The 3,956-nt window shown below is 36.3% G+C and overlaps 1 non-coding gene across 1 annotated transcript; it reads left to right on the forward strand.

Annotated features, from left to right (window-relative positions):
- The first annotated feature begins 3,217 nt into the window (after positions 1–3,217).
- Positions 3,218–3,324, forward strand: LOC148790371 (small nucleolar RNA R71). Its single transcript, XR_016078982.1, has one exon. It is a non-coding gene; the product is annotated as a small nucleolar RNA R71 (small nucleolar RNA).
- The last annotated feature ends 632 nt before the right edge of the window (positions 3,325–3,956 follow it).

Consider the following 3,956-nt stretch of genomic DNA (forward strand, 5'->3'; position numbering starts at 1 on the left):
AAAATAGAAAGTCCTAATTAGTTTTGATCTAATCCTATCCTATCTCTTATCTAGTAATCTCACTCTTCTTTATCTTTCTAGGATTACTTTTGAAATTTAAATCTGATAAGTCTCTTTATTCTTGAATTCGAGTTGGGCTTCTTTAATAAATTGGGCTGTTACAAGGCTTTTCTGCGAATTGGGCTTCAGCTGTGAGCTGGCCTTCTCTACGAATTTGCTTCGATTTTGGGCCTGATTTTGACCTCGATGCAGACCGAATCTGTCAAAACCCAAAACATAAAAGTTATGGAGGTATCCCTTTTCTTTCCGTTGCATCTGGAATCATTCCAATCGGAGTCTGGATGTGAGAGTTATGCCCAGATTACTGAACGGTGCTGAAACTGTGCAAAATCATCTGATTAGCCTTTTTTTTCTCCTGACGCCTTCTTGCTTGCCCTGAATCGAAATACAAGAGTAATGAATCCATTTAAGTGTTAATTAAGTGTAAAAGAATGAATTTTTAGGGATAAAAATATGGTAATTTTTATTCACATCAGATCCCCCCACACTTAAGCTTTGCCCGTCCTCGGGCAAGACAAAATAAAACAAGAACAAACTAACTATCCAACCGATTTTTTTTATATTCAACTCTCCTTCATCTTTCTCAACAAATATTCTAGGTTAACTATTGCAAACCGTTAAATTAACACAACCAAGTCATATACGAGTCATTCATTAGTCAATCCAGTTTTTGCTACTACAAACCAGGTAGTAAATCAGGGAAAACCTCTCTTTTATTTTCTCTTTTTTTTTTCTTTTTATCGGGAGTGAGTGCATTTTATGCTCCATCTCACTTTTGGATCACTCGGCCAGTAGGTGCATTTTATGCTCCATCCTACTGTTGAATTTGTTGGCTAGTAGGTGCATTTTATGCTCCATCCTACTATTGAATTAGTTGGTTGGTAGGTGCATTTTATGCTCCATCCAACTATTGAATTACTTGGTTGGTAGGTGCATTTTATGCTCCATCCTACCAATTGTAGCAATGGTAAAACAACTACCCCATTTACTTAAACCTGAATTTAGGACTAGCTTAACTGGAAATGGCTTCTGATAAGTCATGTACTCCTTGATCGTACCTCATTACTAGGTTCACAAGAATTTTCCTAGAACATTGTTTCAATTGATTTCAAAAGTGTTGAGGTTTTGATTTTTTATTTATTTTTTGAACTGAAATAAAATCCTATACTCTCCCCCCCCACACTTAGTCTACGTATTGTCTTCAATGTAAGGTAAAAAGAAAAGGTGGAAATAACTTAACTATAAAAACAAGAAGAGAAAAAAAAAAGAAAAACAAACTTCCCTGTTTTTAATCATAAACTGATCCTCTAGGCTTTGTAGTTGCAACTTCTGATGTTTTCCCTTCTCATCCATCATGGGTGGGTTTAAATTTGGAATAGGGGCCTGCACAATAGATGGGAGGAGTTTTGTGTGAGCTGGAGGTGTTTCAATGGAAGGTCGCAATTGCTTGGTAGAGGTCTTCCAAAAAATTTTCCTTGTCTTGGCTTAAACTCTTCCTGACTGGCCTCCAAATAGTTCAAAACCTCTTTAACATCTTCATCCAAGACCTGCACATTTTTACAAGAATTAAGAATGCAACGTTCTAAAGGATCATCTGATTTAGATTCATCAACTTCAATTACCCAAACATCAATGTAATCGATTGCACATATTTTATGTTCAATTGTGTTGGGATATTTCATGGTTTTAAATACATTAAACACCACTTCTTCACCATTGATTCTAAGGGTAAGTAGACCTTTTTGCACATCAATTAAAGCATTACCAGTAGCAAGAAAATGTCTCCCTAAAATCAGAGGCATTGTCCTATCTTCTTCCATATCCAACAGAATGAAATCAGCAGGAATAATAAAATTGCCCATTTTGACTAAAACATCTTCTACTACTCCCCTAAAATATTTGATACTTCTATCAGCTAATTGCAAAATAATAGTAGTAGGTGTTAGTTCATGCAATCCAAGTTTTTCAAAAATAGAATATAGCATTAGATTTATACTGGCACCTAAATCGCATAAAGCTTTCTCAAATTCAGTATTTCCTATGGTGCAAGGTATAGAAAAAATCCCTGGATCCTTAAGCTTTGGGGGCAATTTATTTTGGAGAATGGCTGAGCACTCTTCGTTTAATTTCACCATCTTGCATTTCTCTCATTTCCTTTTTTTTGGCATCACCTCCTTCAAGAATTTGGCGTATTTTGGCATCTGCGACAATACATCAAGAAGAGGGATGTTAATATGAATTTTTCTAAACACTTCTAAAAATTTCTCAAATTGTTTATCCAAGTTGGCTTTCAAAACTCTTATAGGGTAGGGGAGAGGAAGTTTAATAGCATCTAAATTCAGTTTAGGTGTACTCCCTTCGGTCTCCTTTTGTGAATCGGTCACTTCAGCTTTTTGATCATCATTCTGGGTCTCGCCAATAGTCTTTCCACTTTTTAAAGCAATGGCATTCACTTGCTCTCTTGGGTTCTTCTCTGTATTGCTAGGCAATCGTCCCTCTCTTCTCTCTGACAACATGCTCACGATCTGCTCCATTTGAACTTCTAAATTCTTAATAGATGCTTCTTGATTTAAGAATTACTTTTCGTGATCTTGGAACTTTGCTTCAGCAACATTAATGAACTTAGAAATCAGGTCTTCCAAGTTTCCCTTTTCTTGTGGGGGCGGCTGTTGTTGAAATCCCATGGGTGCTTTTTGTTGGTTGTTGTTCCATGAAAAATTCGGATGACTCCTCCACCCTAGGTTGTATGTGTTCGAATAGGGGTTGAAATTCGGCCTGCCACTATGAGAAATAAAATTAGCATTTTTATGTGAAGCAAAAGGATTACCTACCGGACAGTCAGAATTAATAAGTCCTAATTGGCCACAAAGATCACATGGATTACTAGATGACACATTTATTGCTGCAACACTAAGATTGTCTAGTTTTTTTATTCAAACTAGCAATTTGAGCAGATAAAGCTGCAAAAGAATCTATATGGTGTACTCCCTTTCGATCATTATTCCATTGGTAGCTATTTGATACCATTTCTTCCATGAGATCATAGGCTTCCTCTAGAGTTTTCCTCATGATTGTGCCACCTATAGCTGCATCAATAATGGAGCGATTAGATGGAGTAATACCATTATAAAAAGTTTGTATTTGATGCCAAACTGGTATTCCTTGGTGAGAACACTTCCTAAGCATCTCTTTAAATCGTTCCCATGCCTCATACAAATATTCCCTCTCTAGTTGAACAAAAGTAGTGATATCATTAATCAATTTTGCTGTTTTAGAGGGAGGAAAATACTTAGCCAAAAATTTTTGAGTCAAATCATTCCAAGTAGTGATACTTCCTACAAGGAGTGAGTTAAGCCAATCCTTATCTCTATCACGTAATGAGAATGGAAAGAGCTTAAGCCTAATAGCATCATCGCTAACTCCATTATGCTTGAATGTGTTGCATATTTCTAGGAAGTTAACAAGATGTGCTTTAGGATCATTACTCGGCAACCCACTAAACTGAATACTCATTTGGATCATTTGGATAATTGCAGGCTTGATCTCGAAATTATTGGCTTGCAAATGCTAGAAGTAGCCCCATCCATTATTGGACAAGCATAGTCCATAAGAGTTCAATTTGCTTCTGCCATCTCTTCTTTTGCTGGTTCACCCTCTTCAACTGTCTCTCTTTCTTTACTTTTGTTGGCTCTTTGCAGTATGCGAAGGGTTCTCTCTATCTCAGGATCGAATTCTGCTAGTTCTTCTCCTCTAGTGTGTGTCATACACTAAGCAAGAATTCAAATAAATAATGATAAAAGAAAAAAAATATAAATCCAAATTAACCAAGGTTAACAAGTTCTAATTTTATTTTAGGATTAAATCCCCAACAACGGTGCCAAAAACTTGATAGCTAT

This window comes from Nelumbo nucifera, chromosome 7 (assembly GCF_055504915.1).
Source record: "Nelumbo nucifera cultivar China Antique chromosome 7, China Antique-T2T, whole genome shotgun sequence".
Lineage (NCBI taxonomy): Eukaryota > Viridiplantae > Streptophyta > Magnoliopsida > Proteales > Nelumbonaceae > Nelumbo > Nelumbo nucifera.